The sequence below is a fragment of the Macaca thibetana genome, chromosome 7, assembly GCF_024542745.1.
Source record: "Macaca thibetana thibetana isolate TM-01 chromosome 7, ASM2454274v1, whole genome shotgun sequence".
Taxonomy (NCBI): domain Eukaryota; kingdom Metazoa; phylum Chordata; class Mammalia; order Primates; family Cercopithecidae; genus Macaca; species Macaca thibetana.
The window spans coordinates 154,997,723-155,010,659 of record NC_065584.1 but is presented as its reverse complement, the minus strand read 5'-3'; the positions used below and the strand labels follow the sequence as shown (position 1 = coordinate 155,010,659).

The 12,937-nt window shown below is 46.0% G+C and overlaps 1 protein-coding gene across 3 annotated transcripts in view; it reads right to left on the bottom strand.

Moving 5' to 3' along the window:
* The window catches only part of LOC126958166 (40S ribosomal protein SA-like), a 900,761-nt gene that overhangs the window by 63,744 nt on the left and 824,080 nt on the right, over positions 1-12,937 (bottom strand). The window lies entirely within an intron of this gene.

The following is a 12,937-nucleotide window of genomic DNA, read 5'->3' as shown; positions in this document are numbered from 1 at the left end:
CTAGTGCACATGGGCAAAACTTCTGACGCAGAGTATATATAACCAGGGCTGGAATTGTTGGGCCATAGGATATATGCATCTTCAGGGAACAAGATAATACACTTTTGCCCATTTAAAAAATATAGGCTGGGCACAGTGGCTCACACCTGTAGTCGCAGCACTTTGGGAAGCCGAGGTGGGCGGATCACTTGAGGTCAGGAGTTTGAGACCAGCCTGGCCAACATGGTGAAACCCCGTCTCTACTCGAAATATAAAAATCAGCTGGGTGTGATGGCAGGCACCTGTAATCCCAGCTACTCTGGAGGCTGAGCACAAGAATCGCTTGAACCTGGGAGGTGGAGGGTGCAGTGAGCCAAGATAATGCCACTGCACTCCAGTCTGGGTGACAGAGCAAGACTTAAGTCTCAAAAAAAAAAAAAAAAAAAAAAAAAAGATTGCTGGTCTTTTATTGATTATAGCGTCTCTTCATGTACGAAAGCATTTGCACTTTGTGATATGGGCATATTAGTGTTTAGATGCTCAGAAAAGCCCTACAGTAAAGAAACCTTTTTTTTTTTTTTTTTTTTTTTTGAGACGGAGTCTCACTCTGTTGCCCGGGCTGGAGTGCAATGGCGAGATCTCCACTCGCCGCAACTTCCGCCTCCTGGTTTCAAGCAATTCCCTGCCTCAGCTTCCTAAGTAGCTGGGATTACAGGCACCTGCCACCATGCCTGGCTAATTTTTCTATTTTTAATAGAGACAGGGTTTCACCATGTTGGCCAGGCTGGTCTTGAACTCCTGACCCTGTGGTCCACCCGCCTTGGCCTCCCAAAGTGCTGGGATTACAGGTGTGAGCCCCCACACCTGGCAAAGAAACCTTTCTAACCGGGAGTTTCCCTAACTCAATTGACCCTGAACCCCTTTCCTCGTTGAGTATCTGATGGGACTAACTTGGGGGATTGCTTTTGTAAGGGAACACGCATCAGGACCTGGTCAAGCAAGTTGCTGGCATCTGGGCAGCCTTCAACAGTAGTACACAGGCCCCTCTCCCCTGCTCAGAGGACCTTAAAGCTCTCAGAGGCTGACCCTGGCTGGAAGCCTTTCTGGTCTGCCCTCCATCCTACAATTTAGGACCCATCCTCATGGTGCATCCACTGTGTGTCAGGCTTTGTGCTGAATGCTTCCTGTCACTTACCTCTGCTTCCATAACCAAGTGAGAAACAAGGCTCAGAGCAGTGAGCTTCCTTAAGGGAAGACAAACCATCATCTGATCCAAAGCCATCCTCCCTCCATTACACTACAGGACTTGCTTAGAACCAAAACAGTGCCCAAGACCCAGCCCTTGAGGAAGTCAGATACTGGCTTCATCCCTTCCCCACCTTGCCACAACACCTCAGGCCCTGGGCTGTCCCTCTCCTCTGGCTCATGGCCTGGCTGCCTGGCAGGGCTGGCTATTTTGACACACAGGTCCTGGCTCTCCCATCTCATGATGGCAAGGCTGTGCCTTTTCCTCTTTGGGTTCCTGGCACTTGGCACAGATCTTGGCATATGATCAGTGTCTTTTGGAATGACCAGATGACCAGATCAATGATGATAATGCCAGTGAGCATGTATCCCGCGCTCACCACAGGCAGGCTCTGTGCTAAGGGCTTTCTGAGAATTATCCCTTATATCTATTCACAGCGACCCTCTGCAGGTTCTGGTACCATCATCTGCATTTCACAAATGAAGAAACAGGCTGAGGGGAATTTGGTCACTAGTCCAAGGTCACACAGACATTGAGTGGTGGAGGCAGGATTTGAACTTGAGTTACACGGCCTGTACCTGCCTCATGTCACACACATGACCCAGATTGGTGAGCTAGGTGACCCCTGTCTAGCAATGCCACATGCACAGTAGTACCCAGGAATTCCCCCATGTGACAATGACACAAACCCAAGAGTCTATTCAGCACTGCTGCGAGGCCTCTGGGAGCAGGCCGCCATGGGTGGGGAGAACCCCAGGCCTGGTCCTCTGCCCCTTCCTTGCTCCCTTCCTGCCAGCTGGGGTCACAGGTCCAGCCCAAGGTCACTTGAGGTTCAGGTGACAAACATCCCAGTTTGCAGGAGTTGGCAGTTGCTCTGGGCAAGCTGCAAGCAAACAGCTGTGACTCTAGTTCCCAAAGCTCCCCCTCCTTACCTGTGTCAACACTTTTATTTTTAAAGTGGCAGAGCCAAGGTGGGGGCTGGGGATGGGCAATGGGGAAGGAGGGAGCCCGTCCCTTATCAGCGCTGGGGTCCTTGCATATGTAACGCTGTCATATAATTAACAGTGAAGATCATTTACATTGTCGCTTAGCTAATTTTCATAATGTTTTCTTTATTATCAGAGGAAGAAATTAACCCAAGAATTTATTTACATAGCAGCCTCAAACAGTAACAGCTTGCTAATTGCCTGTTAGGTGATTAATAAGCTTACAGCAGATGCTAATGCGTCGTGGGCTCCCTGTTTCAAAGGTGCTCTTGCCTCACGCTTGTGTTTTTGGCAGCTTAATTAGTGCAATAATTATGTACTTGTTGCTCCTTCTTTCGAGCAAATACTGTCAAATGCTTAAAAGATTAAAGTGAATTATATCCTGAGAACGCACAGAGCTTGAGGATGCCCGTTCTTGCTAACTTCTCAGCTAGTTCAAACATCGAAAAGAATAAATAAGACAAGGGTCTGCCACGATGGCGGCAGCAGAAATGAACTAGAGCTGGCTGGGGCCTAGTCGTGGAAGAGACCACGAACACTGCCTCCTTTCCCATCTAGAAAAGGAGGTTCCACTGGTTGGCATGGGAAAGCGGGGAGGGGAACCTTGAGAATCAGAGAGACTTGAGTGTCAGAGCAACCGATGCAATGGGTAGATCTAATTTGCGTCCTGATTGGACGCAATTGTAAAAAGCCAGCTTGGAGATGATCAGAGAGACTTACCCCTGGGTGGCGTAGTCGATGACATCCAGAAGTCACTGCTGATTTTGTTAGGTGTGATAACAGCATCATGGTTATGTGAAAGAAAAATATGCTTATCTATTCCATATGCAGACTGAAGTGCTTCAGGTTGAAAGGATACGATATCTGTGATTTGCTTTAAAATACCCTAACCCTCTCCTAAAAATAGTGAGGTCTGTAGATAAATAAGATTGCAAAATGTGGATCGATGCTGAAGCCGGATGACAGATACACTGGGGGTCCATATAACCATTTTCTCCTCTTTCGTGTATGTTTGAAAATGTACATAATAAAAAGGCTGGACCACAGCAAGGAGATGAGAATCCCATCAAGACATGGGCCCTAGAATCCAGCTCCCTGTGTTCAAGTTCAACTCTATTCCTTGCTAACTGTGTGGTCTTGACCAAGGATCTGACCTTTCTGTGCCTCAGTTTCCTCATCTGTGATATGGTGATGTACTTGTTGCTGGGATTTACCAAGACAGTGCACACAGGTTTTAGCACAGTGCTGGGTGCATGGTAAACCTTGTCTTGCCCTTGCTATTATTATTGATATTGTTATTGGCTGAGGCCCTCCAGCTCTGCCGCTGTGGGCCACCAGCAGATCGGCCACAGGTTTGCTGCATCCCAGCTCTAGTGCTGGGCCCTTTCCTAGGCTCAGCCCTGCATTCGCAGTGGCCTCTGGCAAAAGGGGCTGCAGAGGGGCTGGCTCCTCACCCTGCAGGCCTGTCTTTGTCACATAGGACCAAGCACATCAGTTTCTCCGGGGCTACAACCCCCATTCCTCCAGCACTTGATCACAGTACCTGGTCTCTTTACCCCCATCCTGCTTGGGGCCAGACTCCCAGAAACCTCTTCCCTGTGGTGGCTGCTTATTGAACTTGCCCTGGGGCCAGCTGTCTGAATTTGTCTGTTGCTAATTGTTCCACTCTTAGGAATCTGTGTCTGGACACTTCAACCCCTCCCAGGCCCTGAGGCTGCATCTGTGCTTACTCTCCCTCTCCTGCCAGGTGAGGCTTGGGTCCATACAGGCTCCAGCCTCTTGGAGTCATTCCTTTTTTGCTGGCGGGAACATGCCTGGGCCTGGCCTATCTTGGCCAGGTCACTGACCTCTTGTGTGGCTTGGGTTTGAGCCTCAGTTTTCCCACCTGTAAAATGGGGAGTTTAGACAAACTCTGCAAATGCTCAGCATTAACTGACATCCAGAACTTTGGAGCCTCTGCAGTCCCAGTGCCAGAATAGGCCTTAACTCAGAGCAGACAGTCAGTCAATGTTTGGCTGTTGATTGAACAAATGAGAAAATCGATGAGAGATGCCCTCCACTGTCTCCCTCCTTACACTGGCCCAGAACTCCTCATCTTCCGCCTCCTCTCAACAGTCCAGATCCACGTTCCAAACCCCTCTTATATCCTGTGTTACGGGGCTGCTGCCTGGATCAGGCCATGGGGAGGCTGGTTCAGTCTTGTAGGTGAATCTAATCACAGCATCGCATTCACTCCAGCCGCCACCCAATCTCCGAGCCTACCTAGAAGTCATTCTGAGCACACACACTCTGAAAAAACAGGTCCACAGCTGTCTGGGGCAGAAGAGGCAAGATTTTACAAGGTGCGGAGAGGAAGACACAGCTGTGTCATATGAAGCAAGGGAGAGCCAGGGAGTCTTGTCCCCACTTCCAAACGCACGACAAAAACCCGCCTCCACGCCCTTGCTCAGCAGTTTCTCCGCCTCCTTCAAGGGTGTTTTTACTCTTTAATCGAACTCCCTTTTCAAGGCTCACCCCCTCCAGGAAGCCCACAGTGGTATCCTGCTGTTGCAGGGCCTCGTGTGTTTGTGTCCTGCTCCTGAACCTGGAAATTGGACCAGCTGGCTTGGATTTTAGTCACCTGAGTGTTACTGTTCTGAACTCTAAAGTCAGCAAAGGCAGGAGCCACCCTTCCTTCTTTCCATGCACCCACCTCAGCCTCTTGCCCAGGGTCCAGCAGAGAGCTCCACAGACCCAAGTGTCATACGATGTGGATCCAGAATCCTTACTCCTGAGCCTCTCATTCGGAGATGAGGAAAGTGAGGCGCAGGAGAGTTGAATGTGTCCTGCAGGGCCCAGGCCAGGTCTGGGAGCCTTGTTCTGACCTTGCTAATCCACAGCTCTTGCTATCACCCCATCCTGCTCTCGTGAATATCAACTGGGCTAAGTCAGGATGGCACTGACCACTGTAGCAGGGGCATGGAGACCTGGGACACATGGCCACCAACCTGAGGGACTCCAGGGGCTCAGGTAGAATCAGATTGGGCTGGAAACTTCCTAACACATTCCCAGGTAATGCTGTTGCTGCCTGTTGGGAACCACTTTTTCAGAACCACAGCCCCATAGGAACTAAAAATCTACCTGAGAGACAGGATTATCACAAAGTTAATATTTAAATGTATGACAGGCGGAGTGTGTTGGCTCACGTCTGTAATCCCAGCACTCTGGGAGGCCAAGGTGGGTGGATCACTTGGGGCCAAGAGTTCGAGACCAGCCTGGGCAACATGGTGAAAACCTGTCTCTACTAAAAGTACAAAAATTAGCTGGGCGTGGTGGTGCATGTCTAATCTCAGCTACTTGGGAGGCTGAGGCAGGAGAATCACTTGAACCGGGGAGGCAGAGGTTGCAGTGAGCCAAGATTGTATCATTGCACTCTAGCCTGGGTGACAGAGCTAGACTCTGTCTCAAAAAAACAAAAAAATGAAATAAATAGTAGTAATAAAAATAAATAAATGAATGCATGACAGAGGCCAGAAGTATATTAGTTAGATTTTTGGTTCTTGGCATCTCTCTCCCCTTCTTTTGAGAACAGCACCCTGATTTCCTTCTGAGGGTCTATCCCTCCTTTATCCTCAGGCCATACCCTCCTAATAAGCCTTCTACCTGTTGTAGAGTAGAGCATATATGTAACCAAAGAACATCCAATCAGGATGTGGAGTTTACCCATCACATGATTTACACTGGTCCAATCAGATCAAATAAGAGAACTTTGGCAGGAATCATCAGGAAACAAGGCTTTTTTTTCCAGCTGAACCAGAACTCCTGTGGCCATTTTGCCACAGTGTGGAAAGAGCTCTGAAAATGGGGCTTATAAGGGACAAGCAGAGGAGAGGGCATTGTTTAATGCTCCTGGATCCAGCTACTCCTGAGGTCAACACCCTCTGAGCCTATTAGTTACGTGAGTAGATGAGGATATAAATCCCCCTTTCTGCACAAGTCAGTTTGGGGTGGGATTTTCTGACGCATAATAGAAAATTTCCTATCTGACACCAAATTCTCCAGGAAGATTGAAGTAATTCACCCCTTCTGCATTAGGGAAGCTTCATGGATAGTCAGAGATGTGGAAGGAGAGGGAAAGTGGAGGTATTAGCAAAGGGCGGGCTGATGGAAAACAGCCAGGTACAAACAGAGGCCACAGCACAGACCGGCTTGGCTCACCCCTGGCACCCAGGAGAAGCCTCTGGGAGAATTGAGCCCTATAGGAAGAGGGAAATCTTGCGATTCAATGGGAGAGCACTTTGCCTTTTGTGGTCTCCTTTCCCAGAAGAGGTCACCCCCGATGCCAGAGGTTCCCAGAGCCTGCTGGCCCCTTGAATCCAGACTTCCTGCCCAGACGGGCAGCTGGGATGAGGTCATGGCTGGGGAGAGTCTTTTATCCTCTTGCTAAGCTTCTTCTTTCAGTAGCAATTGCTGTCTTGCTTAATCTCAGAATTATCTGATTGTCACAGTCGAGTTTTCCACATTAGGCAATGAGCCAACAAGTTACTTAACCTATAATTGCCCTTTAATGAAGCCCATCTTCAAAACTGAATTGTCAAAGGGAAACTTGTAAACATACAGCGAGGTCCAAGACCAAGCTGGCCCCAGACGTCGCAGCCAGGCCCTTGACTCCTCTCTGGCGTCAACCACATTTGTCTGAGTTATTGGGGCTTTATCACCAGCTGCCACCCAGGGTAGAGAGGAGGCTGGTGCTCGCAGCAGCCAGAAGCAGGTTGAGCCTTTGAAAAGCAAGCTTGCAAGTGCTCAGTTTAGGTGCACACATTCTCCCTTGCCTAGAGTCTCCCTTCTTCCCAAAGCACTGTGAAGTGTGAAAGGAATGGCCAACGTCACGACTTGAACTTTGCAAAACCTAAGCAGCATCTCTCTGCAGTGAACCCACGTGATGGTGGTTCAGGCCCAGACCAGACAGCTATTACAGTAAGACTTCTTTAATGTCAGCCTATCTCACCTACTCTTTATATGGTGTGGACTACTCCTTACGCAGACCACTGGTCCACACTATGTAAAGAGTAGGTGAGAGAGGCTGACATTAAAGAAGTCTTACTGTAATAACTGTCTGGGCTGGGCCTATACCGTGGTCAGGAGTCTGCCCTCTGGGAATGTCCAGTCACATCTTAGCATGTCTGAAGTGAAATATCGTAGCCAAACATACTCAGCTGCTTCACGGTATTCTCACAGTGACCCAGGCACAGAAAGACAAGGGAGGGAATATTTATGGAGCACTGACTCAGGGCCAGGTGCCGTGCTGGGCACTTTATATACTTTACATCATTTAATTATCAGAACAACTCTAGAAACTAATAGTATCCCTATTTTGCAGATGAGGAATGCAGGGCCCAGAGTAAGTAAGTTGTTTGCACAGTCAGCAGCTTTGCAGGTGGGGGAAACAGGATTTGAACTCAGATTTGTCTGACGCCAAGGCTGGTCAGTGCTTCGTGGACACTTTGGTGGCTCCCTTACTGACATAAAGCTGGCCTAAAGCCATTGAGCAGTACAGATGAGAAGGGGTGTGGACTCATGGAGACAATACCATGATGTCTGAGATTTGCTTCAAAATAGCACAAGAGTGTGGGGAAGCAGATAGGATTAGAGATAAAAGGCTGGCTGTGAGATAATCGATCCTAAAGCTGGGTAGTGGGCATTGAGGGGTTCTTCAAACAGTTCAAAATAAGTATTTGAAAGTTTTCATTGCAAAAATATTTAAAAATATATAGCACTTTCTCCAGAAGCCAGTGACCCTTCCCAGTACCCCATAGCACTCATACACATCTGTCACTGCCCTAAATCCAGTATGCCACCTTAGACTAAATTAATTTTTTTTTTTTTTAGATGGAGTCTCCCTCTGTTGCCGAGGCTGGAGTGCAGTAGTGCGATTTTGGCTCACTGCAACCTCCGCCTCCCGGGTTCAAGTGATTCTCCTGTCTTAGCCTCCCGAGTAGCTGAGACTGCAGGTGCCCATCACCATGCCTGGCTAATTTCTGTATTTTTAGTAGAGACAGGTTTTCACCATGTTGGCCAGACTGGTCTCGAACTCCTGACCTCAAGTGATCTGCCCACCTCAGCCTCCCAAAGTGCTGGGATTACAGGCGTGAGCCACTGCACCTGGCCAAGAGTCGCCTTTTAAATTGTGTCCCTCTAAGGCTCCGAGCTCTGTGAGGATAAAAGTGGTGTTTGTCTTGTTCATTTAATAAATTTTTATAGAATGAATAAATGACAAGAGTCTGGTGCACAGTGAACATTCAATATGCTTATTGAATGCATAAAAAATCCAAATAATTGGGTCCTGAAGGCTGATTGTGCTTTGACAAGCACATAGCTATGGAGAGGGTGTGCTGGGCAGGGGGACTGACTTGAGCAAAGGCACAAGCAGCAAACAGGCCAAGTTTGGAGGTGAGTGTCAGGGGATGGCCAGCCACAGCCAAGACAATGGTCATCAGTGATAATGCACTGCCTGAGCTAGCTGGTGTGGCCAGTTTTTAATAACTTATATTTCACAGACACAGCACTGACATTTTGTTTAATCACCAAGGCAAGGTCAATCTCCTGCCGTGGATGTGGAAAGTGAGGCTCTCAATTTCATTCTCAGCTAGTTAATTGAAGAAAGTTGGCCAGTGTGCGCCTGGTGGATGGCAGCTCCAAATGGATGTCGACACATTTTTGAGGACTTGAGGGAAACAAAAGAATCAATTAAGGGGACAGCCTGGAGCTTCAGTTGGGAATCTAAATCCTGATGCATTTCCTAATATTGCTTTGCAAGAGAGAGAAAGAGAACACCTCCTTCTCCACTCTATGCCAAGACTTAGTACCACGTGGAAACTGCGGACTGCAAAGGCCAGAACAGGACCCCGGGATGGTTTGGGGTCAAGTAGCTCTGGCAGGGCCAGCCTGTATCCTGAGGTTCCGCAGGCTATGTGGTGTCTGGTCTCCCGCCAGCCTTCCTGATAAAAACCATACTCCACCACTGGCTTACGTTGAGGGCAGCGGGAGGCCTGCAAGGCTTAGAATACCTTCAAAGGCCTGCTGTGCACATATGGACTTATTCCACCAAAGCACAAGTCACGCAGATAGTGATGACAACAATGTAAATGTATGAAGCCTTTTATAGTTTGCAAAGAGCTTCCACATCCCTGATCTCTTCTTGCTCTCCCAACAACTATGGGACAGTGGGAAGGAGGGAGGGGGGTCAGAAACTGAGGCTCAGAGCAGTGACGTGATGTGCCCAACATGGTGCAGCAGGGAGGTGGTAGAACAAGATGCTCCCCTCTCATCGGGGTGTGTGGTCCTTTCCAGGGACGCTGACCTTAAACCGGGCAAGAGCACAGGTCTCCACTCTCCCAGATCTCATAGCCTGTCTTGGCATTTGTTATCAAGGACACTCAAACCAAGTAGGAGGATTTCTGTATGGTCTTCTTGTCTCCTAGAATTATTGATGGCTCCCATTGTCTCCTGGAAATATTGAAGACTTCCGCCTTCCAGACCTGTCTCTCTCTGAATTGTTCAAGTTATTTTGTGTCTTTGGAATATTAATCAGTCTGGGAGGGGCGATGCAACAGATTTCTCTTAGGAGAAGGCAAAATGAACACAAAGGTGTCTGGTATCATAATTCCTCTTGTCATCGCATCTTGAATTTCTCAAAGGGCCTTTGCGTTTGCTGTCTTACTTGAAGCAAGCAGTAGCCTTGCGAGCTGCCTGGGAAGATTACGATCACCTTTTTCCTTAAGGAGGAGGAAATGAAGGTGCTGAGCAGCTCTATGTCTTGTTCAACAACTTGCTTTCTGCCTTTTTCACTTTCTGAAGTTTTAAAAACAGGAAGTCAATCTTAACCTCACTTTTAGAATGAGACAGTTGGAGAGGATGGTCAGGAAGAATTTTTACCCTTATTTTTAGGAAACTGATTTTAGGTGGTAATTAATACAAATATTTAAATACCTGATTGCCTCTTTTGTTCTTTATTCTCTTTTTTATTTCTCTGAAATGTAAGCTTATCTTCTCTCCCCACACCCCCTTGAAGCCAAAATGTTTAATTTTGGGTGCCCTAACTTAGCATAGGTGGAGCGTTGGGTCAAGGTGGGGTAGAGCCCAGGAGTAATTGAGAAAACTCCTCTCCCTTTGATGTTTGCTCAGAATTCGTCTGTAGGCAGAGATGAGGGTTCCCCATGCAGGGGCTTTGATGCCCTCTAAGTTCATAGTTTCTATTAGGGCTTATCACTGTGTATTATAGCCAGATGTTAATCCGCCTGGTTTTCCCAGTAGACTGTGAGAGGTCAGGGAGCAACAGATCTGCATCTGGCAATAGGGGAATTTTGGACAGGGGTGTGTGTAGGAGTTAACCAGATGTGGGACATATCATGATAAACCAGGGAGTAGGAAAGAAACCCTGAACAAAAGCAGGGCCCGGAGAGATGAAAAGGAAGAGATGGAGCTTTTTAGGATGTGGAATCTGTGTCAATCTCTACAACGAACCAGGGAGGAGTCAAAAACTAGCTCTCAGGTTCTAGTTTGGACAACCAGGTAGATTCGTGGTAAGATCTTGATCAGAGCTGGGGAGCACAGGAGAAGATGCATCATGGATGGGGAAAACCGGGATGGTTTAGTTCTGAACGGACTGAGTCTAAGGTATCTGTGGGTCTGGAGTACAGATATAAAACTGGGCAGATGCCAGCCTCTTGGTGGTACTTAAAGCCATGGCACTGTGGAATTTCTGGTCCCTTTTACAGGCTGAGCCTCTGTCTCTACAACCTACTACTTGGCTCCCTGATGGCTCCGAATGATCTAAAATTATTAGACATCAAAATTTCTCTTGTTCCTTTTTGGCTTCCACCACATACTTATGATGAGAATCCATGAGGCTATGTGAATCTTATTCAGTAGCCCTTTGTAAAGCATTAAAGGTCACCTAGCAGCAAGATACAATAAAGGTAGCAAAGAAACCTGGTTTCAAGACTTGGTTCAGCCAATAACTACTGTGTGATATTGGGCAGGTCACTGTTTCCCTCTGGGCATCACTTTTCCCAAACTTTGAGAGTGAAGTGGCTAAGTTCCTATGCTGGTAGTGTCAGAATAGCTTCTATTAGACTATCCCATAAAATACAGTTTTAATGTATGAAAAAAGTATTAAAAACAAGTATTCAAAAGCATTGGAGAGCTCCCAAAATGAGGCAGAAACTAGAGTGAGCTTAAGAAAATAACTTTACTGGGTGAAATTCATGTTTAATTGGCTTTTCCCCTGAGTGCACAGTGCCCCTATTTTCATGGCAGGGGGTAACTAGAACTCAAGTAGAAAACCGTAGTCTTTCTGACTTTGGGTATCAGAGGCTGGAGCTCAAGGGTGCCAGAAGAACCGGGGATAAAAGGGAGACATCCTGAAAAAGAACCTCTGAGGAGGGAGCCTCAAAATCTGCATATAAATGACCCACAAATTATTGACTAACCCCTGAACTGTGCATGCATGGGAATGACATCAAGAAGCCCAGGAGAAACATCAGCTAGAAGTCCATAAAAGCTGAGCAGAGAGTTCAGCTGTGACTCAACTGCAGATGGAGAGATAAAAATCCAGTTTTATTTCTACCAAGTTAGCAGAACAAAATTTATATTCCAGAACCAAGGAATTCACCCTAAAACTAAGGTAAACCAAATATTACATGCTGTATAATCAAGTGCAAAGTTCAGCCTCCATGAGTTCAAAGTGACCATCCAGCAACTTAACTTAACTGCCTTCCAGAACAAAAATTCAAAAGAAGATGACAGAATATAAAGTATTTACAATGTATTACCCACAATGTCCAGTATACATTTAAAAAAATTACTAGACATTAGAAGAAAAAGAAAATGTGGTTTAAGACAAAAAGGAAAAACAGTCCATAGAAAAAGATACCAAGATGTCTCAGATATTAGAACTAAAAGATGATAATTTTAAAGCATCTATTTTAAGTTTGTTCAAGAAAATTAGGGAAAATATGGTCACAGTGAGTGGATAGGGAATCTCAGAAGAGAAATAAAAAATAACAAAATGAATCTATTAAAACTGAAAAGAATAATTGAAATAAAAAATTCACTGGATAGATTTATTAGAAGATTGGAAATTACAGAAGAAAGATTTATTGACTTGATGACTTATTGATAGAAATTCAATATGAAAAACACAGGGAGAAAGGAGATAGAAAAAATTATGAAAAAATAGTGGCTGAAAATCTTTTGACTTGGTGAAAAACATCAATCTACAGATGCAAGAAGCTCAGTGAATCCCAAGTAAAATAAATATGAAGAAATAACTATACCTAGGCTCATCACAGTGAATCTGCTGAAAACCAAAAATCAAGAGATACATTGAAAACAGTCATAAGAAAGAAGACATATCACATACTCAAGAGACACTATAATAGTAATGCCCTTTAAATACAACAGAATGACAATGTGAAGCACTAAAAATAAAATGGCATCTTTAAAATACTGAAAGAAAATACTTATCTACTCAGTACTCTGTATCAAGTGAAAATAGTATTCAAAAGTGAGGACAAAATTAAGACAGTTTCAAATAAGTAAAGGCCGAGAGAATTTGTTACCAGCAGGAGTTCTTCAGGATGAAAGAAAAGAAAAGGCAAATCTACAAAAAGAAATGGAGATCATTAGAAGTAGAAAATATGTGGACAAACTTTAAATATAAAGACACAGATCAATAAAAGTAGAA